The sequence below is a fragment of the Humulus lupulus genome, chromosome 5 (genome assembly GCF_963169125.1).
Source record: "Humulus lupulus chromosome 5, drHumLupu1.1, whole genome shotgun sequence".
NCBI lineage: Eukaryota > Viridiplantae > Streptophyta > Magnoliopsida > Rosales > Cannabaceae > Humulus > Humulus lupulus.
The window spans coordinates 175411224-175435675 of record NC_084797.1 but is presented as its reverse complement, the minus strand read 5'-3'; the positions used below and the strand labels follow the sequence as shown (position 1 = coordinate 175435675).

General features: G+C 33.5%; 1 pseudogene; it reads right to left on the bottom strand.

Moving 5' to 3' along the window:
* Positions 1-8497: 8497 nt before the first annotated feature.
* On the bottom strand, positions 8498-12876 carry LOC133779715 (plant UBX domain-containing protein 7-like; annotated as a pseudogene).
* Positions 12877-24452: the final 11576 nt, after the last annotated feature.

Sequence of the window (24452 nt, the reverse complement as noted above, 5' to 3'; positions counted from 1 at the left end):
GGTGGTGAAACAAGACTGGTGAGATATTTTCGAAGTTGCCGGAGTATCACCGGAGTATCGACAGAACGTGGAGAAGCTCAAAGATCATTTGTGTCATGGGGAAGAAGAAGATGAGTGAGGGTTGTGCATGACTGTGTGTGAGTGGGAGAAAGGGCATAATGGGAAGAGTGATTAAAAATTGGGCATAAATGAAAGAATTTTAAAATCTAGTTAAAAATTAAAGATGTCCTCTATCAATAGGTACTCCATCTAATATTTACATAAATGAATTACGTTACATTTGGGGCTGAGATTGGGCCTATTTGTTCAGTAGAGCTTCTTACTGAATTGATTTGATAGGCCTTTTAGTGTTTGATAGACTGTAATTTCCGATTGAGTTGACAGTGCAATTGCTTTAGGCTCAGTGCAATTTTTGGCTACTCTATATATATGTGTGTCAATATTCAATGAGAAGGCATGCCATAACTCTAATTTATTTATTTCTCATAAATAAAGTTGAAAACAAAAACAAAAAACAAAAAACTTTGATATACTACATGAATTAGTAATTAATTAGCTTTATCTTGTAAGGAATTGAGTAAGTTTATCATATCGTATGCGATCAGCCAATAATTACATATCTTGCACGGATTCAAATACAGAGTCAATTCAATGGAACAACAAAGGCCATTCCTATAAAGATTTTGGGAGTGATAAAATATATAAATATATATATATATATATATATATCCATTTTACATCTCTTAAAGTATATCAAATTATTTGTCGGTCCAATGAACTCGATATGGTCCCCCATTTAGAAGAGAACGTGCACAAGAAAAAAAGTGTGATACATTGTATAGTTTCGTTTATATTGTTATTGTTGTTGTTGTCCGTCTTTGGATTTGCATTATTAATATACGTACGATGTAGTTTTTTCCTGGAAAAATATTGCTTTCTATCTTATTAAGTTTCTCATGCGATGGAGATATGGCACATGCAAAAAGGATATCATTACTGATTTCCCATTCCTACATATCCAAACATAAACCAAACCCTTTTATTGTTTTCCACAGAAAAAGGTGGCATTGGCAATAGAATGTTTGAATGGTCTTATAAAAAAAACATGGTTCTTTGTAGATTTGACCAAGACCGTAGATACCGGGTCGAACTTTGTTGGGTTTTGATAGCTTTGCTTGTGATCAAGATGTAACCAATATCTTTTTCTCTCTTCATTTTAATGTTTACTGTTTTTTTTTTCATTTATTGATTTGAGGTGCTGTCCCATATTTTGTTAGAACGATTGCTTCAAAGTTCAATAATTTATAGATTATTATTAGAGCATAAGTCGTAACAAAAAACAAATAGTATCTAAATGAATACATTTCATTTACTATTAATATAATTATTATCACTAAAAAAAAACATTTAGTGACGAGAACATGTTCTCGGCATAAGTATTTTCGCATAAGTGGGAACCATTCGCGGGCTGGGGAAATATTAAGTTCCATGTTCTCGCTATAGAGTCTTAACATATACCCAGCCAGGCGACCCCTTCTTCCCATTTCTCTCATTTTCGACACAGAGCTATCTCTCTCTCTCTCTCTCCTCGGTAGCTCTTTCTCTCACTACGGAAACCGCCTCTTACTAAAATCATACTTCTAGGTACTAAATGTCTCACTTTTCTTATCTATATATGAAGGTATTATCTATTTATCTAAGTTATATATATATATATTTATATATGTTTGTCTAACTAATTGTTTTGGGGATTTTTTGGTTGAAGCTTTTTTTTGTGCGATTTTCTCTGGTTTAGTGGACAATTTCACGTTTGGTGCTATTTCATGTTCAAGGTAAGTTTTTTCTAATTTTTCAGATTTGTATGATTTTTTTTCATTTTTATTAGTTTATATATATATGTAAGTAAACTTTTGTTTTCTGTTTATATAGATATTGATTTTGTTATTTTTTTTATATTTGCCAGATTTGTATGATTTGTTTTTCATTTTTTATTAGTTTATATATATATATATAAGTAAACTTTTGTTTTCTCTAGATATTAGGATTTTGTTATTTTTTTATATAAATAAATAAATGTTAGTTTTAATAAAATTATGTTATTAGATTAGGGTGTGATTATTTTTATTTTTTTAGTTTTTAATATAAAATAAATAAATATTAATAAATGAATGCTCTTATAATTAGATATTTAATATGTCTTATTAGTGAAAATGCGATTAGGGATTAGAAAATTAGAAATTGTTAGATGGTTAGCAAAGAAGATGGTTAATTAGTATTTTTTTTTTTATTAAAATGGATTGTTTGTTGGTTTAGTAAAAATTATGTAAAAAATTTAAATTAAGTAGATTATAAAACCTATAAATTGTATTTTAAAATACTTTTAAGTTAATTAATTTTAGTTAGTCTTATGGTTTTAGCTAAATTTGTATGAAAAATTATAATGTAATAGTTTATTTTTGCAATTAGATTTAATATGCTTTTAGATATTTTTGGTATGTAATTTGACTTTTAGTTATAAAAATGTGTGCTGCAATGTTCTGTTGTTTGTTCTGGGTATTTTCTCCGTGTTGTTTGCAGATTTTTTATTTTTGGAATAGATTAAAATATAGTTGTTATGCTACCAATTTTTTTTATATATAGATTTAGAATATCTACTAAAAATTTTAATAAAATGATTTTTCAATAAAACTAACATTTAATTGATTTCTTTTTTTTTTTGTAGGGAACATTTAATTGATTTCATTAGTGAGTTAATCAGTAAATTTAACAATTTTGTTAATATTGATGAAAATAAAATTTATAAATATTAGTGAACATTTTAATGTTAAAAAATAATTATAAAACTAATCGTTACTAATTATATAATTAATTTATAATAATAAAATAGTTTAAATCAGAAGAAAAAAAAAGTAAGCCAAACAAATAAAATATTTTTTATTCTACTCTAAATAATTGTTAAAATTACTAAATTTAGTATTTAACTCACACATGATAAGAGTAATTATTAATAAAAAAAGAATTATATGTAAACAAATGAAGATAATTACTAAACATATTAAATATAGACTTAAATATTATAAGATATTATAAGACGAAAATTCTATCTATTTGTTTGTCTTTGGTAATAAGAAATTATTACCAAAGATAGGATATTGTGTTATTATCACATAGTGACAATTTTTTATTTATTTAAATTTTCACTAAAAGCCTTAGACCAGTTCGGAGAGGGTGAGTGATTAATGACTCTTAAATTTGCCTCTCTCTGAATTGTCCAGTTCTGACAGTTTGAGATTACTGGATACCTATAGTGTGATCTCTTACTCATTTATTGTTTCATTTGTAGAGATTTTGGTATGCATCTCTTTTGTTCTCGTACGTGAGCAAACTTAATTTTAGTTTGCGCACATATGAGAACTATGGGGAGGTACTGCTGAAATTTTTACAAATATATAACAATATTATGAGTGTAGATCACACTATGTGTATATAGTAAACCTGAATGGGATAGGTTCTTTACCCTTATAGAAATGGAGTGAAAATGTGGATTAGGACACACACACAAATTTATTGTAAGTTTGATGATAAGTGTTTCGTGCAGTGTAGCTATACACATAGAATGTCTATTGACAAGAGCTAGATTAATTTGACATATCGATCATCTGATGAGTATGAAGCTGGTGTGATGGATTTTCTTCAGAGAGCTAGGCAGTGTGTTGACTCAAAGGGATTGGTGAAATGTCCATGTAGGAGGTGTGTGAACATTGAATTTAAGACAATTGATGTATTAGAAAATTATCTCTTTGTAAGTGGTTTTCTACGAAAATATACCAATTGGCATTGGCATGGAGAGGATAAAATAATATCAGTGAGGAAAAGGATAGATCAAAATGATGAAGATAAAATGATGGATGTTCTCAAGGATGTTATGCAAAATGAATATGAAGAAAATGAGCGCAATCAAGAGATTTAGAAAAAGTCAAAACTTCAATTCTTGAGATTGTTTGCAAGTTAGAAAACATTTCCCCCCTGCATTTTCCAATATCATGGTCCATCTAGTGATACATTTACGGGAAGAAGCAATACTTGGAGGACCGGTTCACATGAGGTGGATGCATCATTTTGACAGGTATATGAAAAAGTTGAAGAATTATGTCTGTAATAAAGCACGTCTAGAGGGGTCAATAGCAGAAGGATATGTGGTCGATGAGGAATTAACATTTTGCTCAATGTACTTGAAAGGAGCTGAAACAAAGTTCAATCGTCCAGACAGAAATATAGATGTTGGTCCATGACTTAAAAAGATGTCAATCTTTCGATCTTGGGGCCGTCAAATTTGTAAGAAATCTTTGACAACTTTGGATGATGAAGTGAAGAAAATGGCAGATTGGTATATTCTAAATAACTGAAATGAGATCTCACCATATCTTGAGTAAGTACTTTAAGTAGTTCATCTTTTCATGCCACGTTTATTATAATATTTATTAGTAACTCTTAAATTAATTGTTTTTGTTCGTTGGGGAGAGCATATGGAAATTCTTCATTCTAAAGGTGCTGAAAACCTAGACCAATTACATAGAAAGGAATTTCCTAATTGGCTTTATAATAAGATTTATCATCTTTGACAAACAGGTTCTTCGGAAGTACATGAAGAGTTAATCTCTTTAGCAAATGATTCTTCTACTATCATTGCTTTGTACCCTGAGTGTGTTGTCAATGGAGTTATATTTCTGTGTAATGACAGGGACAAGAATCGCAAAACTCAAAATAGTGGAGTCTCTGTATATAGAGTAGAAAATAATACTTATTACGGTCATATATTTTTGGTTGTTCAATTGTATTATTTAAGTGCAAATGGTTTGACACTAATCAATCTTCAGGATTAAAGTCTGAGCAAAACATAACTAGTATTAACACTAGTTCAAAGGCGTTCAAAGATGATAAACTCATCCTAGCAACTCAGGCTAACCAAGTTTTCTACATTGATGACCTTAAAAATAAATCTCATTTGAAAGTCATCCAAGAAGTGCATCACAGAAATGTGTGAGGCATCCCACTAGTTGAAGAACAATTGGAGGATGTAGAAGTAGATGTTATGCATGACACTAGTTTGTCTGATTTCCAATTCACTACTACAAAAATTAGCATTTGTGACAGTTAGGCACTGCCACAAATGATGGGGCAATTGCGTCATAACATACACTGACGCTGTTTAATGGGGTCATTTGCGTCAGTGCCCCACTGACGCAAACAGGCCGTTAACAGCGTCAGTGGGGCATTGACGGTAACGACCCATTTGCGTCAGTAGGGCACTGACGTAAACGCCTAAGTGAAACGCGCGTTTCACTATGGAGCGTTTGCGTCAGTGCCCCACTGACGCAAATGGGTCGTTATCGTCAGTGCCCCACTGACGCTGTTAATGGCCCGTTTGCGTCAGTGGGGCACTGACTCAAACGCCCCGTGTACATAATAAACCCCCATCGTCCCCAAGACAGACCCCATTTACCTAATTTGCTCACTTAGGTACGTTTTTATCAAAATAAAAAATTCAATTTTAATGTAAAAATAATTATTTATATATGTTTATGTAACTTATATATAGTTTTTTTTTTTGAATTTTTTGTGTAAAATTTGTATTTTTGAAGATATTAGTTTGAAAACTCATGAATTTTCTTGGTTTTTTGGGGTTTTCTACTTCAAGAACCCACATTGCTCAATTAACACAAGTGTAATTTTATTAATTTTTATGATTTAAATTTAATTTTTGTGATTTTTTTTATAAATTGACTATATTTCAGATTTTTAATTTTTAGATAGTTTTATATTAATGATTATGAAATTGTTTTAGGTTTAAACTTTGCATTTTAATATTTTATTTTTTTAGAATTTTTTATTATAATATATTTATTTTTTATTTAATTTTTTTAAAATTTAATTTAATTTCGAATTTACTTATGTAAATGAGTATATATATATATTAATGTATATATTTTGTATAAGTTTCATTTTATTAAGTTTGATTACTATTAGTAAATTTTTGTTTATATTTTTTTAACTTTTTAAATTTTGGGTTTAATTGGTTTAAATTTTTTTAACTTTTTAAATTTATATATTAAAATTGTTTGTTTTTTTAAGTAATATTTTATTATTGATTTAGTTATGATATTTATACTCGATTTTTCTTTATGTGATTTGTTAACTTTTTTTAAAAAAAAATTATTTCGGGTTTAAGTATATAAATGAGTAGATATAACAAATTATTTGTTTTCTTTAAGCACTTTATTTTTTATTTAGTTACAATATAGCTTTAATATATTTTTCTTTATATTTTGTTAACTTTTTTAGTATTTTTTTTGTTTATTGTTATATTTGAGTAGGTATTTTGTTGACAACTTTATTGGTGAGATCAAGCTTTGAAGGATTTTATATTAGAGGTAATATTTTAAACCATAATGTATAATTAAGATATTGAACTTAGTAGAATGTACGAATTATAAAATAGTGGAGATAAGATATGAGACTGTGTGCTGCGGTGATATAAGACTGAAATTGTGCATGTTTGATTGATTAATTGATTTGTTGTATTTATGTGATGAATATAGGTTTATTTAAATTTTGGGAAACACTACAAGAAAAAATGCTTTTAATAACACCGAAAATGTGTTATCAAAACATACGATAACACTTTCTGATGTGTTAAGACCGACTATGTTATCGTAGGTCAGGGTACTTTACGTAACACTTTATCAGTGTTATACAGATGTGTTATTGTACTGTCAACGATAACACAATTTCTTTGTTATTTTAATATATAGATAAGTGTTTAATTATGTTATTTATAGTCGATTATATAACACTTTTTTTGTGTTATACTACACTTTAGTATAACACTTTTTTTGTGTTATAATACACTTTAGTATAACACATGTGTTATATTAGCTTAGAGAAACATAATCTTTTTTTACTTACACAAAACTAGGAAAACAAATATGAAAGTTGAAGCCAAATAAGGTAACATAAATAGATTTTTATTAATTACTCAAATGTGATTACAATATTTAGTCTACTAGTCTAGGCTTAAGAAATCATATTACAACATAATTTATGCCAAATTCAGATTCCTTTATCACTAAATACAAAACAAGAAATGTATACAAAAATTAGTGAAATACATTCTTCCATTCTAAAGGCCTCAACTACAAATGTTGTCAAGAATTGTTCCAAAGAAATCATCTCAATATACCTGCACATTGTAAAAAAAAAATCATTTTATTATTAAGAACAAAAGTTCTTGCCACCACAACAACAAACTTACAGTCTTTTCTTAAATGATACATTGAAAACTTCAAAAGAAGAAAATGGAAAACTAAGATAAATACTTATCTGTTTTAGTTCAATAAAATAAGAGAGCTATCAAGAAAGAGCTAGGGAATTTTCAGATGAACAATAAAATAAGAGAGAATCAGTAGAGAATTTTTTCAGTGTTAGAAATAAAATCCATGATTATTTCTTAGTATTTATAGACACAAGATGATTAATAGCAAGCATGCCTCTTAATGAGACTACGGTATGTATCAAGATGAACTTTGTTCAAATCATTGACAATTTGATGAATCAAGATTCAAAAGTTCACAATGAAGAAATTAGTATCATGCAAGTAAAAGTTAGAAATAAAATCAGTACGCGTGTGTTAAAAAAGGAACAAGCAATTGATTAGAAAAGAATAAGATAATGATTATGTAAAAGCTTACTTGCTTCAGAAGCTCTGCATTAGATGAACATGAATCCATTAGGTTGAAATTAAAATATGCCTGCTTTAAGTGGCATATTTTGGTTCTTTAGCAGTTGGTTTATATGGTAGTACATCATGTACCCCACTTTTTCTCTACTTTTTCCCTGAAAAATGGATGCCACTAAACATTAATATGAGATGAAGGAAAATTTTGCACAATACATTAGTTACGTGGAGGATCAAAATTAGCCACAACAACAAAGGCATTGACAGACAGGCAACTGCAAGTGCATGCAAATAAAAAGCAAGAAATAAAGAAAATAAAACAGAAAATAACTGCTAAGTATATTGGCTACCTCGTGAATAAGCAAGCCAGAATAAGAAGAGAAACATTCATATAACAGCAAGCAAAAAATATCCATTTCAGAATTTTACCTGGTCAAATATTTGCCCATCATTTGTTTCATGAATAACCATTATGGCACCTCCATAACGTTCAGCTTCTCTCAGGATATCTTCTTTCAGTCGAGCTTCCATTCTTTCCACTCTTTCACGATCAATGCCCTGAAAGAAGACATCCTAATTATACTTTCCCCAAAAATGGACAGAGACAGTTAGGGAAGAAGTATCCCCAAAAGCTGCAAGATAAAAGAAATAGTAGTGCTTCAATGAAGTGTTGTTGTAGTGTACATGGTCCTAACAAAAAACGGATCCTATGTAATTTGCCAACTCCATGGTTTCAAATTAAAGCATTACTGAACTGATTCCTCAAGTTAATCTTGCCATACCTTTAGTTTTTTGTGGCTGAGCCGAAGAACTTTCTCTGGTTCGTTTGTGTGACAAAGTCACGTGATGATCCTTTGGACCACTATCCATGAACGTCAATAGATCCTAAAGTTGAACGAAATTTTCTCAAGTCAGTAAGGGATTACATCATGTTCTAGGAAATCTTAAAATGTTTTACAACGGAGAATAAATCCAGCGCTTTCAAAAAAAATTAATTTTTGAACAACTAAAACAAAAACTCCATTTACCTCCAACAATCGTTCAGGTTGGACCATTCAAACCCATGAGCGCATTTTCTGCCCAGTGATGGGATCAATAACGAGTACTACAGGAATGGAATTCAGCTTGTAATATGTGCAAACTTTCTGACCTTCAGTTGTATCATCATAAACCTAAGTTCACTGACCGATGTCAAATTGTTGAAATAAAACACATAATATAATTTTTTTTTCTTAGAATCCAAATATATAAAGATCTCTGCCCCAAACTTATATATAAGTATAGCATATTAACTTAAAATTCTAGTCCAACAATGACCTTCAGTTGTATCATCATAAACCTAAGTTCACCGACCAATGTCAAATTGTTGAAATAAAACACATACTATAATTTTTTTTTTTCTTAGAATCCAAATATATAAAGATCCCTGCCCCAAACATTATATAAGTATAGCATATTATCTTAAAATTCTAGTCCAATAATGACCATGTATCTACAGATGTACATACATGGCCTTGAAACAATATGAAAATAGGCATTTGCTACTAGATATAAGGAATCCTTATAGTAGAATAAAAAATGAAAATTACTAATAGAAGGTCATTTTGCAAAGTGACATTAAAAAAATGTTATTTTGCCAAACTGCCTTGAATATCATTATATTTTAGTGTGAAACCCCCCAAAAATGGAATACTTACCTGCAAAAAGACAAAGTTTGTACTGATCATTTGAGAGACAGCTTCATTAGCCCATGTATCTCGATTAAGCTTCAAAATAGAATAAAAGTAAGAAATGAACACCAAAATCTATGTTAAATGAACACCAATTTCAGTCAATTTAGAAAAGTCCAATGAAACACGCTACCTACCATATGTGAGCTGAACTCCTTAGTAGACTGCAAGTTTACCAAGAGCCATTTGTCCTGAGAAGAGGCAGTTCCCTTTGCCTGCAGTAGCACAAACAAAGTTTTACATGAAGAAACATAACATAAACACTTGACATTCTTATCCTCAAAAACTAACAACAACACCATTTCCAGCCGGATTTGAATAATATCGTTTATAAGAAAAAGAAAATTACAGTAAAACTAAAAAAACCATTAAAAATAAATAAATGGATAAAGAGTACTAGGAATTCTCCAAATGCATAAAAGTCCCAGTAACTCGTGGCTGATGAAGGCAATACTGTTAAAACAAATTTCAAGTATAAACCCAAAGAGAAGCCCAAAACTAAACTCTAGCATACAAAACTATTATTAAGAGTCAGACCAGTCTTTAAATATTCTCATATACCTTTCAACCATAGAACCTTAAGAGAAATGCAAAGATCTCACTTCCTCAAAACAACCAGCTTAATTTATGCCTCAATCACTCATATAAAACACAAGTCTCGTAATAAGATAAGGATTGCACGTTGAAAGGATAACCCATGATATACTATCTCCATTCAACAAACTGTAACTCAAGTTCAGGACTTCAAAGAAAGCTAAATAATACAATACATACTTTCTTTATTGAAAATCTAAGACCTATATTTTCTTCATTTGTTCATAAAACAAGAGGATAATTCATTTGTGCAAAAGGTCTCTCCCTTTTATATTTGGATAAAAGATATTTCTAGCATGTATAAAATATCATCATATCAGTACAGTATTATTTTCAACTAAACACTTGTTTGAGTTGGAATTAAAAAGGACAAGGACTGGGATACAAATGAAGTTGAGTCTCCACTTTCTTTTAAATACCAAAAATTTCAAAAGGCAAAAAAGCTAATTGCAGGCACTAGTGAAAGGCACAAAAATCCTACCTACTCACTGACTACTACACACCATCATGTAAAGCCCTATTAATATTTTTGTATTGACCCTTCTTCATTTTATATATCTTTATGTAATATGCTGCAACCGTTAAAGATTGCAGAGAACAACACTATCGTAACAGATTTAAAGGCTCAGGCACCCAAATAAATTCACATTATGATTAGGACCAACAGCAGTTTTCCAAAGATAGTAAAAAAGGCAATCATCAAAATCATCTATCAAAAAACAGTCAAAGTACCACAGCTTTTCTACAAATTAAGGTTAGTAAGAGTACTGAGACTATTCCAGTACAACTTACTGTATCCTTAGTGTCATTCAACTAGTCAACTGTCAAAAACATTTGAATTCAACTATCCAATTTCTACACATTGCACACTATGAAGCAATAAAACCAACAAAAATAACCAATTACCTTTTCAAATGATCCCTGAAACATTATATGAATGGGAGGTCGATATAAGGAGGCCAGATTATCCCGAGCATTATCTGCTGTTGATGCAACACCTTGCTCTGATTCCCAAACCCCAGGGCATTTCATTTCTTCATCAAAATTACTGAAAGCAATTAATGAGTTTGATTCAAAGGATGGATTTCTCATTCTTGATGCCCTAAATCAAAAGGACATATTCCATAAGTAAAAGTGATTTGCAGTTAGAAATTGAAGTTGTACATAAAATGAGCATTGCCGATAACTAGGCACATCTACAAGTGGTTGAGGTTACTGAAGGCACCAGACAAAGGTATAGAAATAACTAATGTACAATGCATATCCAATTAAAAGACCCGCCAAACTCTAAAAATTAGCATATATAATTTTACATGAAACACTAGTCCAAGTCATTTACAAAAGCTTATGTGCAGTATCTCAGTTATGAAACACAAAATCAAAATAAAAAAACAAATCCCTACTTAAACATGAGATAACATAGAAGGCAGTAAACGAACAAAGGTTAAAGTATATATCTAAACACCACAAATTAGTGACTGAACCAATTTCCATCAACCCGAGATAAGTAAAAGTGCTACGGTGTTCAGTTAATGGATAAAAAGAAAAAGAATAAAGACACAGTTCCTGCCAACAATAGATTCCTTAAAATTTCAACAATGCCTCATGTACAAGTAAAATTCATATGCAATTGCATCTCCAGTAGATAGCATTTCCTAAAATCCAAAACGCCAATCAAGCAGCTATACAATGGATGACAAATGTAAACAAAATAGTAATAACAATAGACTTAAGCAATTAAACACACACACACACACCAAAGAATAAACATAATAAACACTATTTTAGTTCAACTGAAAGAAGAGCTTCTGATATTTGCTATGAAATAATAAATCAAAAGGGGAATAGATAAAAATTATACCCGTACATTAGGGCATCATCATAAAGGGCTTCCCTGATAACAGGTAAAGGAGGGGGTACTTCATCTCCAACAATCGGTGCCAAATTCCTTTCGGCTTCACTGAGTCGAATCGTTCTAAACCAGCATAAACAATAATGCAGAACGAGACACATAAAACAAAGAGAAATAAATACATAAAGAAATCGATGCATCTAACATACCAAGCAGTCTGTTCGGCCAAAGCTTCAATATTTTCTGTAGGCGGAAATTGAGAAGACGATCCTCCCACTACAGTGCCGCCTTCACTGCCTATATAAAAAAGTTGAATAGTCTCCTCAAGCTTCCAACTTGTGGCCTGTTCTCCCAACAAAATTCCATAAATTATCTCCAAAAGCCCAATTCTCAATCAAAATCTTCCGATTTCAACACAACCAAAATTAAATAAACCAGAAAACCAATGGAGGCAAGTACAAATTGAGAAAGAGAGATAGAGAAACCTGCAAGAACTGCCTGGCAGTCTCGGCAGTTTGTCCAACGGCGATCTCCAAGAACGATGAGACCACAATATCTTGAGATTTACTTTGGCTCCATTTTTTTTTCTTCGTCAAGGCTCCAGTAGGAGGTTCGGTCCGAGAGAGGCAGTGGTTCGGTCCGAGAGAGGAGGAGGAGGAGGTGATGGGTATAGCAGGAAGAGAAAGGAGAGAAGGAAAATATGGTGGAAAATGAGACAGAGAAAGAAAGAGATGAAGAGTGGTTCGGTCCGAGCTAGAAAGAGATGGTTCGGTCCAAGCTAGGGAAAATGAGACAGAGAGAAAGAGATGGTTGACAGAGAGAAAGAGATGAAGACTTCGGTCCGAGATAGGGAAAATGAGAAAGAGATGAAGACTGAGACAGAGAGAGAAAGAGATGAAGACTTCGGTCCGAGATAGGGAAAATGAGAAGGAAAATTTGCCTCTTTTTTTTTCACTTGCCGCTTTTTTTTAACTTGCCGCGTGTGACTTTACTCATTAACTTTATATATACAATAACTCTTTTTAAATAGTATTATAATGATGTGTTATGGTAATGGGTGTTTGGTGTAGTGAAATATGATAGAAATAGGGGAAATGCTGCCCAATTTTTTGTAAGATTTAGTAATTTGAGAATTATGCATGTTTGATTGATTAATTGGTTTGTTGTATTTATGTGATGAATATAAGTTTATTTAAATTTTGGGAAATATGATAGAAATAGGGGAAATGCTGTCCATTTTTTTTTTTTAAGATTTAGTAATTTGGGAATTATTCATATTGGATTGATTAATTGGTTTGTTGTATTTATGTGATGAATATAGGTTTATTTAAATTTTGGGGAATATGATAGAAATAGGGGAAATGCTGGCCAATTTTTTTTAGGATTTAGTAATTTGAGAATTATGCATGTTTGATTGATTAGTTGGATATTTTTGTGTATACCATGTGCTGTATAAATGCACATTTTAAATTTGAGAAATGTGATAGAAATAGGGGAAATGCTGCCCAATTTTTTTTGGACATATTGTTTCCTTTATTTACTTGTCAATTAAGTAATCCACGAACTTAATTGTTAATGTTTGTTGCTTTGTTTGTTTTTTTTTTTTTTTTGTGTGAAGTTTGGCAATGGATAAAGATTGGATGTCAGCAGATAGGTTATCCATGAAATATAAGAATGGAGTTAAGTTTTTCTTAGAATTTTGTGCAACAAATACTCAATCTCATAATAGTATTCCTTGTCCATGTGTTAAGTGTGGTAATGTTGTGACGATGCCAATTTTTAAAATAAAAGACCACTTATTTAGGAATGGAATAGACAAAAGTTATAAAGTATGGTTTTTGCACGGAGAAAGAATGAAAGTCAATGATGAGGGACCATCTAAGAATAATAAGTATTTTGATGTTGATTACGAAGTTGATGATATTGCAAAGATGATTGATGATGCAAAATATGAATCACATGTGGATCCAATTAAATTTCAGTCAATCTTATAAGATGCTGAGAATCCTATTTTCCCTAATTGTACAAGGTTCACAAAATTATCAGCACTGCTTAGGTTGTATAACTTAAAAGCCAAACATGGGTGGAGTGATAAGGGAATGACAGAGTTGCTAACATTTTTAGGAGAATTATTACCCGAAGGTAATGAAATGTCGTCTTCAATTTATGAAGCAAAGAAGACATTGCGTTCGTTAGGCATGTGTAACGCCCTGGCTACCCCAGAACAATTACGGAGAACGGTGAACCAGAAATTTGACCCGCTACCCGAGTCCTTTGGTTAAAAACGTGATCTAAGTGTTATTATCAGGTTAAGGTGGAAAACCAGTAAAAAGGAAAGGGTACATTTCATTAAGTAAATAAACTGCTCATGAGCCTTTCAAAATGTTTACAAGTGGTTCGTAATACAATAGAGTTGCTACAGTTCCAAATTTACAAACTCCGCCGGCCTAAGCGGCAAAAATAGGGTAAACCCCTAGTCCCTCTAAGAACTCCTTGACCGTGGCGGTCAAGCGGCCCTGTATGTACATCACATCGCCCAAGCTCTCCACTCAAGGCTGGCCAATCTTTTCCTTTCCTTTACCTACACCACATAGCACCCATGATCCAAGGCCCAGCAAGAAAACACAATAAAATATGATATAATATCAACAGCGATCATAATAATCATCCAGGACTATCAGCCCAACAAATAGGTGACAGTAGCCAACGGTCACAATAACGAGCAGCGCTCCCTCTAGCCATGTGACGATAGGGTCACCAGGGCTTAACTGATAAGTGATTCTCTCGCAAATTGATCAGGACAGGTGTATGGTGATTAGTCACCAACATACCCTTCCTCACGACTCTGGAGTCGTAACTATGGACAACGTCCCTTAGCCACGTGACTAACGGTCACCGGGGTCGTATACCTTGGCTATAGACATCTGGTCGTAGACCAGGCAAGCGCTTATAAGTTCTTCGACCTTAGGGTCGGTCCCGCATTAATGCCATAGAGCCATTCAATACGTGATCATCGACTTTGGAGTCGGTCCCTGACTAGTCAGTGTCTTAACCAGGTAACCAGCGTTCATTAGCATTTAATATGCAATCCACGTTCACATATATCAACCAACATGCTTCAATATCAATCCATGCATGTCATATACCTGTACAGGGTGCAACTGTATCCATACACTGTTTTCTTACCTCAAGTTCGAGCGAGAAGTATGATAAAGACGACCCCTGAGAACGATCGGTCTTTTAGTTCCTTAGCGGTTACCTAATCACAACCAATTATAACCTCCATTAATGAGAATCCACAATAATAGGGTCTTAACCTAAGCACCACCCTCGGGACCTCGAAACATGCCCACACGGTGAGTAGAATCGATCCCGAGCCTTAAGGATTGAAACCCCAAGTCAAAAACCCTTAAAAACACTCAAAACGGGGTTTGGAAGGAACAGGGTAGCGCTACAACGCTCAGCCCCTAGCACCACAGCGCTCTACTCAGAACCTCCCAAAAGCCAAAAAGTCTCCTGAGGAGCGCTATAGGGCCCTAGGGTGGGCGCTGTAGCGCTACCTCCAGCCCAAAACATCCCTGAACCGACCTTCTTCATCTCCTTCGTTTCTAACTCGATCTCCAAGCTCCCAAAGCCTATTCTTGATGCCAAATGAATCCAAAAGCCATCCCAACACACCCCAAACATCACAAGCATGGGAACCCTAGCCAAAACTCCCAACAAAACCCATGAATTCACCCTAAACATTTCAGCTGCAAAACAAAACCAAAACAGAGCAAACCAGAGAAACTATGGTCAAAAACTTACCCAAGGCTCGGCTTATGAAGCTCTTCAATGGTGGAACACACTCCCAAACTCCCAAGGCTTGCTTCCTAAGCTTGAATCCTCAAAATTGGTTCAAAAACCACAAAGAACAGTGAGGAGAAGAAGGTACGGGAGAACTCTAAAATATACTCTATTTTTTCCACCACCTTCCTCAGCTAATAAAGGCTATATCTATCCTAGGGGTGAAATGTCCATTTTACCCCTAGGTCAATTAATGGTTTCTAAAGACTCCCAAGGGCATTTTTGGTACTTTCCTCCTAACTCGTTAATCATAATTAACGCTCTCCAATTCCCGCTATTCTCAAAAATCATAAACACCAATAATTCACATCCCGTTACCCTTTATCTCCCGGTAACGCTCTAACCCTCAAAATCACCCCGAGACTCAACCCAAGTCCCGACACTTAAACCCGTTGTGACTAAACCGCTAATCAATAATCTACGATCGTCTCATGTCGAATAGCTCGAACAAACCCACATCATAATGTGGTCTCAACATATATCATCGACATGCATACAATTAACATTATATTATAATATAATTCTCATAAACATGCATAAACACATTTAATGGCGTAATTAAACAATTATGGCCCTCCCGGCCTACAAATCCAGCCGTTAAACCACATTAGGGAATCCGGGGCATTACAGCATGCAATATGAAAAAATACATGCTTGTCCTAAAGATTGCATCTTATATCGAAAGAGATTTTTTGATGCAATTGCTTGTCCGACATGTGGCGAGTCTAGATGGCAAAAGAAAAAAAATTCAGATGAAGTTAGAAAAGGTGTCCCTGCAAAGGTTTTATGGTAATCACCACTGATACCTCGTTTGGTTAGGTTGTACCGAAATGATGATCATACTAAAAATTTAATTTGGCATGCTAAAGATAGAGTAAAGGATGGCCAGCTAAGACATCCAGCTGACTCACCAGCTTGGAAAACAATAGATGTTAAATGGCCATAATTTGGCAATGAACCGAGGAATATTCGTTTAGGTCTTTTGGCTGACGGAATTAATCCACACAATTCCCTTAGTAGTAAATATAGTTGTTGGCCTGTAATGTTAGTCATCTATAATATACTGCCATGGTTGTGTATGAAAAGGAAGTTTGCCATGTTGACCTTGTTGATATCTAGTCCTAAAAAACCTAGAAATGATATTGATGTATACCTAGCTCCTTTAATTGATGATTTGAGCACATTGTGGTATAAGGGGGTTAATGCTTACGATGCTTATAAGAAAGAAAATTTTAATCTTAAAGCAGTGTTGTTGTGGACTATTAATGATTTTCCAGCCTTAGGTAATCTTTCTGGATTTAGTGTGAAAGGGTACAAGGCATGTCCCATTTGTGAAGAAGGAACTCATTCTGAATATTTAAAACATTCTAGAAAGATTTGTTATATGGGACACCAAAAGTTCTTATCTGAAAAACATAAATTTTGAAGTTTGACAGATGTCTTTAATGGTAAACCTGAATTTGGAAAGGCTCCACCACCTTTACTTGGAGGACAATTGTTAACAAAGTTGAACAAAGCCCAATGCAAGTTCGGAAAACCTAGAAATTTTACAAATAAGAGAAAAAATGTTAGGCGTGAAAAAATAGAGGTTGTAGATGGTGCAACAAGTTGTTGGAAGAAGAAATCTATTGTTTTTTAGCTTGAGTATTGGGAGCATTTGGTTTTGCGGCATAACTTGGATGTAATGCACATTGCTGAATATTCCTGGTCGGAGTAAGGATGGAATCAAAGCTTGGTTGGATTTAAAAGTAATGAGTATACGCAGTAAGTTACAGCCAGAGGTTGGTGAGAGACGAACCTATTCACCACATGCGTGTTATACCCTGTCTAAAGAAGAAAAGCGAATTGTATGTCATTCTTTGTCGAATGTGAAAGTATCGGAAGGTTATTCTTCAAATATTTCTTCTCTGGTAGATATGAAAATTTTGAATTTAGTTGGAATGAAGTCTCATGACCATCATACACTACTTGAACATCTTCTACCGGTAGCTATCCATTCTGTGTTACCCAAAAAAGTTCGATATGCAATTACCAAACTATACTTTTTCTTTAAATCTATATGTTGTAAAGTGGTAGATGTGTCGAAGTTGGACAATCTTCAAACAAATATCGTGATAACTATGTGTGAGTTGGAGCAGTATTTCCCACCTTCATTTTTTGATATAATGGTTCATTTAATAGTTCATTTGGTGAGAGAAGTAAAATTGTGTGGACCAGTATACTTGAGATGGATGTACCCATTTGAATAGTATATGAAGATTTAAAAGGTTATGTTAGAAATAGAAGTAGACATGAGGGTTGCATAGTTGAATCCTACATCGTTGAAGAAGCAATGGAGTTTTGCTCATAATACTTATCAGGTGTTGCGAGCATTTGACTATGTTTTTCTAAAACTGAGTTTGAAATAAGTAAAGGTGGTAGAGGTGGTGTTGTTTCTGAATTAAATAAATCTGATAGAGATGAAGCACATCACCTAGTCTTACAAAATATTGATGATGTTCAACCATACATCGAGTAAGTTCTCATACATATGCATGATCAATCTTATTTTTCTCTTTCATTATATTGGCAATGAATTTTGTTTGTTGATATAAATGATTTATCTTGAAGAGGACATATCAATTGGATCAAGACTACTTATCCTAATAAGTCTCGGAATAAAAAATGGGTACAAGATGAACATTATTGAAATTTCAGCACTTGGTTCGAGAATGAGGTAAAATACTTGTGTTGTTCTTGTTTGAGTGTTATTGTATTTTAGCTTGTTAGAATTTAATATACTTTTTTTTATTTTATTGTATTCTAGGTTCTGATTAACACCACAAACAAAGTGTCTGAAACACTAAAATGGATAGCACGAGGTCCTTCAATGAGTGTAATTAAGTATCAATGCTATTATATTCAACACCGTAGAACGTGATAATATTAGAAAGACACAAAATAGTGGTGTTACTATTATCGCCCAGACTTTTCAAATATCTAGTTCCAAAGAAAAAAATCCCATAAATTGTGATATGACATTTTATGTGACTATTCGAATTCCTGTCTTCTTGTGTGATTGGGTGAAAAGTAATAATGGGGTCAAAACAGATGACTTAGGATTCACACTGGTGGACTTAAACCAAATAGGACATAAATCTGACCGCTTTATAATGGCATCATAAGCCAAGAAAGCATTTTATGTGAGTGATCCAGTAGATGCTCGATGGTCAGTTGTCCTAACAAGTCAACGAAAGATTATTTGATCAAAGTGTCTGCGAGCGATGACATTATACTTGAACAAGAAACATTTACCATTGATTCACCGCCTATTGATGTCACCATTGATAATGATGATGACTATATACGCAAGAATGGTGAAGGGTTGTGGGTAGATAATTAAAGGTATATATACTAATTTTATGATTTTGTTTTTATGTATTTTGTGAAGTTTATACCAGATAATATTTGTGTTTACTTAATTGCAGGTACATTGATTATGGATCCATCATATGATGAAGAGGGCGATCCATTTGTTGATGATCATGGTAATGGTCTGGAAGGGATTAATCCTACCGCACCAACAAATACATAAGATAAGAAGTATAGGGGTAAATCAAACTGTAGTGATGTATTCAAAGCAAGAAGTGAGGGTTGCAATTATGAGGTCGAGTACAATCGTTTTGGTCGAGCGATGGGAAAAGGGGGGGATCAAGATGAATAGCACCATCGGTCTTCTATCATGCACAACCCTTCCTTTAGATATCGACAATTGGAAACAAATGCCAAAGGATAAAAAAGAGACTTTATGGGGTCAAATACAGGTAAGCTATAATATTGACTATTAAATTTATCATAACGAATTAATATATTGAAATTTTTTTAATATTTTTGGGTTCGTTTGTGCAGGAAACGTTCAAACTTCCAAATTCTTCTAAAACAGACGTCCTCAAAGAAGCAGGAAAAACATGGAGAAACTAGAAAACAAGACTAACAAAAGATCTTATATATGTATATAAGAATGTAGCTCCTGAGCTTCTCGCCAAGCCGCCATCAGACTACATCGAGTATTATAAAGCTGGAGATTGGAAAATTTTTGTTGCTAAAAGACTAACCCCAGATTGGGAAGAGATGAGAAAACAAAAACAAAATGCTCGGGATCAGAACAAGTATACACATCACTCAGGGCGTGGTGGTTATGCACTGGTAGAGCAATAAATGGAAGAGGTATTGGGTCATGAGTTGACCGAATATGACAGAGCTGAGATGTGGACACGGGCACAGATGAACAAGAATCTAGAAGTCATTAATGAAGAAGCTCGAGATGTGGTCAAGAAGATTGTAAGTGTTCTTCGATTTTTTAAAATAATTGTAATGATTAATGTGTGTGTTAAATTCTAATCGATTTATTTAATATGTATATAGGCGGAATACAGGCAAAAAGTAGCAAAAGGCAAGTTGGTGGAGGAAGGTTCAAACGATATACTAACAATGGCATTAGGCACTCCAGAGCATGGGGGACGTGTTAGGGGGGTCAGTGCACATGTCGCTCCCCGTCAATTTTTTCATGTCCCACCGCCAAAAAGATTCAATCACAAACAAAAAGGTGTGGAAGATGCTCGTTATAAAGACCTTGAAGAGAAATGGCGTCAATCTGAAGAAAGGGCACGTCAACAGGAGGAAAAGTTAAACCAGTTGATGGCGCATATTGCATCTCAACAGAGCGGTGCATTTGGATCATCAAATGCATCTGGTTCGGGTGTAGGAGGAGCTTCAAACACACCACACGCACCATATGCCCCTCCACCACCGACACAAGCACAACATGCTCCGCCACCACCAACATGGACATCATATGCCCACCGACCACCCTCACAGCTACCATTTGCTCCTCCACCACCGACATAGGCACCATGTGCTCCCCCACCACCACAGTCAAATTTTCCTGATGAGGTAATAGTTTCTTATTAATTCATTATTGCATATATTTGATACAGTAAAAATAAACTAGTTTATCGAAAAGTCTAACTGATTAATTGGAATGTAACAGATTAATTGTAAGTTGTGTCTTGGTTCGACACAAAATATAGTTGCAGAGGGGAAACTTTTAAGTACCTGTTGCACAGAAATACATAGCGTTCAACTGCTTCCTGGAAAGTATCATGTCAGAGTTGAGGTAGCCATTCAAGAGAACGCTAGTTTACCATATCCGCTTACAATGGAAGGTTATACATTGGTTGGCCAAGCAGTCGGGTATGATGTTGGATGGCCACAACATTGGGTTCTTACTAATCAACAAACAAAAGAGCCACTTGCGCCCTCTACTCAACAACCAAGACATTCAAAGAAAAGAATAGAGGCATTGACACAAGAGCCTACAGAAGTGCCTATCACAAGAATATTGAAGTGTTTGGTGAAGTTTATTGATAAATGGAAAGCTGACCGCATGGTAGAAATTCCAATTGTTGAAAGGGTATTTGGATTCCAAACTATCGCTCTGTTAGGGAAAGATGATATCCTCCACTTTTGCAACTATGAGATGATTGGACAGACTGAGCTAACATTATATATGAGGTACAATGGTGTTTATAATCTTTTAGTTTATTTAGTTTAACTTGAAATTTAATTGTTTATTAACTTTTTTAACTATATGTAGCTTCCTCGATGATTTGGTGCAAACGAAGGGATTGAACCACATGTACACTTTCATGCATCCCGCTTTAGTGTCCATTAATGCAGGAACCAATGAATTACGTGCTAAAAATCTCTTTGATCGGTTTCTACAGATGGAGCTAGAGACACCGTTTCTAATTTGTCCTTGGAACAACAAGTAAGTCAACTTAATTTTATATTCATATATTTTGTTTATTGATAAATATCTTACACAAGATTTTTTATTGTAGCTTTCATTGGATGTTAGTATTAATTCAGCCACACAATCATTCGGTGGTTTTTTTTTATCCTGTAAACTCACATTTCCGTCTAGAAATCAAGGAGATAATTATCATGTAAGTTTTTCATATTACTTAATTAATTTATGATTTTATTTCAAACTCATATATGGGTAAATATTAATATTGTGTGCAGGGCGTTGGATCAATATGATACACACGGAAGACAAAAAGAGTCAATCAATTTAAAAGTTTGTGTTCCTAAGGTAAGTAAATTATATTACTTATTGTATTCAACTTTTTGACATATTTCTATTATAATAACTTACTAAATATAATACTTAACTTTGGATAACTATGTTTTAATAGTGTCGAAACCAGACTGGGCCAACCGAGTGTGGCTTTTACATTATGAAATTTGCTAGAGACTTGATTTCACAGCCTAGACCGAAGTCCTACTTGAAAAATGAGGTATTGTTTTACTTTTTAATTTTCATTTAAACTATCGTTCATGATTTTATTTAGATGATTTCTAACTTATTATTTTAAATATTTTCTAATTAGTTTACGAATACGAGTCCATATTTGGCTGACGAGATCAACGAGATACATGATGAGTAGACTGAATCAATTATGGCGTATCTCAATTAGCAAATGAGCAAGCACTACAAGAAACACCACTTTTCACAACACATGGTTATAAGACTATTGAAAAAGTATTATAAAAGCTAGTTAAAAAAAATGGGACATATAATGCGCTATAGTGTAAAAGGCGGGTAGTGAATTTATTTAGAGGGAACTAAAAATTAAAATGGTCTTAAAACATATATCTTTATTGTGCCAAAGTCGTAAAGAAAAAGCTTGGCACCCGGTTTGATCTGAAGGACAACTTATTCTTGCGCCACGGGTAGCCCGAAAACACGGTAAAGATAGCAGTGGGGTTTGGTTGAGCCATTGCACATGAATATGAAACCACATTTTTCTTCTTCTTCTTCTTGTGATTTCTTCATTTTCTTGGGGACACCAGTTCCCAAATCAAATCCGAATTAGGGCACAAAAACAAAGCAACAAACTTTTATAGTCAGTGACAGACCAAATTACTCCAATAAGCGATAGGTCTACTAAGGGCAAGCGTCAATCATCTTGGACTTGACAACGGTGGCTGCCCAAAAATTACTACTGCCAAACGTCCGAATACATTCAGATATGATTCTCTCTTATTTTTTATTAATGAACATTTCTACAAGTCTTTATCATCTATAATCATTTGTGTATACAAGTATCTCATGTTAAGAAGATAGCTAACTTTTCTGGGAGTCTCTCTCTTTTCACTTTGGATGAAATCACAGTAGTTGAGATTTGGGTTATGAAATAATATGGTGACTCGAATTCTTGGTTCAAGCATTTGTTGGTCAATTTGAGCAATCTTCTTTCAAGTGGGGTTGGTCAACATTTTGACTGTTTTGGAGTAGATTTTTTGAGCAATGGGATACTTGTAATTTCTTGGGCTGAAACTAATTATTGGTTTTGGTATGATACCAAGAGTAAGAGACTTGTAAATGCATGTCCAAGATCTGGTGTGCCGGACTTCATTACATATATTGAGAATACTTTTAAGTAGTCCAGAAAATAGGCCTAAGGGGTGAGAGTTTTGTATTGCCAGTGAAAAATCCATATGTATATGTAGCTCATGGATCGTGCATCTCTCCTTTGTGCGGTAGTATTGGCAGTATAAGAGTTGGGATGTCCGTATGAATTTGTGATGTTGGCTCCTAAATTCTGCAATGAGTTACAAGTTTCTTTCTTTTGACTGGTTTTATAATTGATGACACTTTCTGGTTGCTAATGCTTATTTGGACAACTATTTCTGATCCTTTGGGTGTCTTGACACTCTCACAGTTGTTAGGTGACTATCTCCAAAAATTTACTCTTTATATTTTTGAATGGTTGATGAGTTTATGTTTATTAGTTTCTTTGTTTGTGAGCATGTTGTTTTCTGAGTTTCTACCCCCTTTCCCTTTGAAGCTTCAATAATATATGCATATTATAGTGGAAAAGCTTTATTATTATTATTATTATTATATATATGTTAATTATTGAACTACTAATTATTTTATAAAAATATAAGCTCCTATAATATTGGTTTAAAAAAAATATCATACTAATAAAGTGAATCTATATAATTCACGACATGAAGTGACCTATATGGAGTAACTTTAAAACTTGGTATAAAGCTTTGCCCTAGTGTTCCTCCTCCTACAAAATAAAGAAAATTAATCCTTATTAATTTTTTATTTTTTGTTGGTTTAATTGATTGCAGATTCTAAACATATTGGGTTTGATCTTTGGGGTACTTCAGATGGTACTATACATGAAGTATAGGAAGAAGAAGACTGTGATATTGATCGAAGAGCAAAAGCTCCCAGAAGAGGCAATAAAATCTGAAGTGGATCATCAAAAGCTTGATGATCATTCTCACACCATCATGATGGTCGAGGTAAAAGTAATAAATACTTGTGATAATAATATTAACAACAAAACCCAAAAGGATCAAAATGATGATGACCAAGAGAGAATGATGAACAAGAACCAATTTGTGGTACCCCAAACAGGCCATTGTGCTATCAACATGGAAGGCCCGCTGGCTAGTACCCAATGCCAAACAGTGAACTATGCAGCTTAATGGGCTTTGCTTTCTCTAAGCTTGACATGCATGCACCACCTTTTCTAGTCCCCTGTTTGGCTACTTTTATTAATTATTAATTTTTCAATATAATATATTTCCCTGGAACCCACATGTTTATCAAGCTCTTTCCCCATATTAC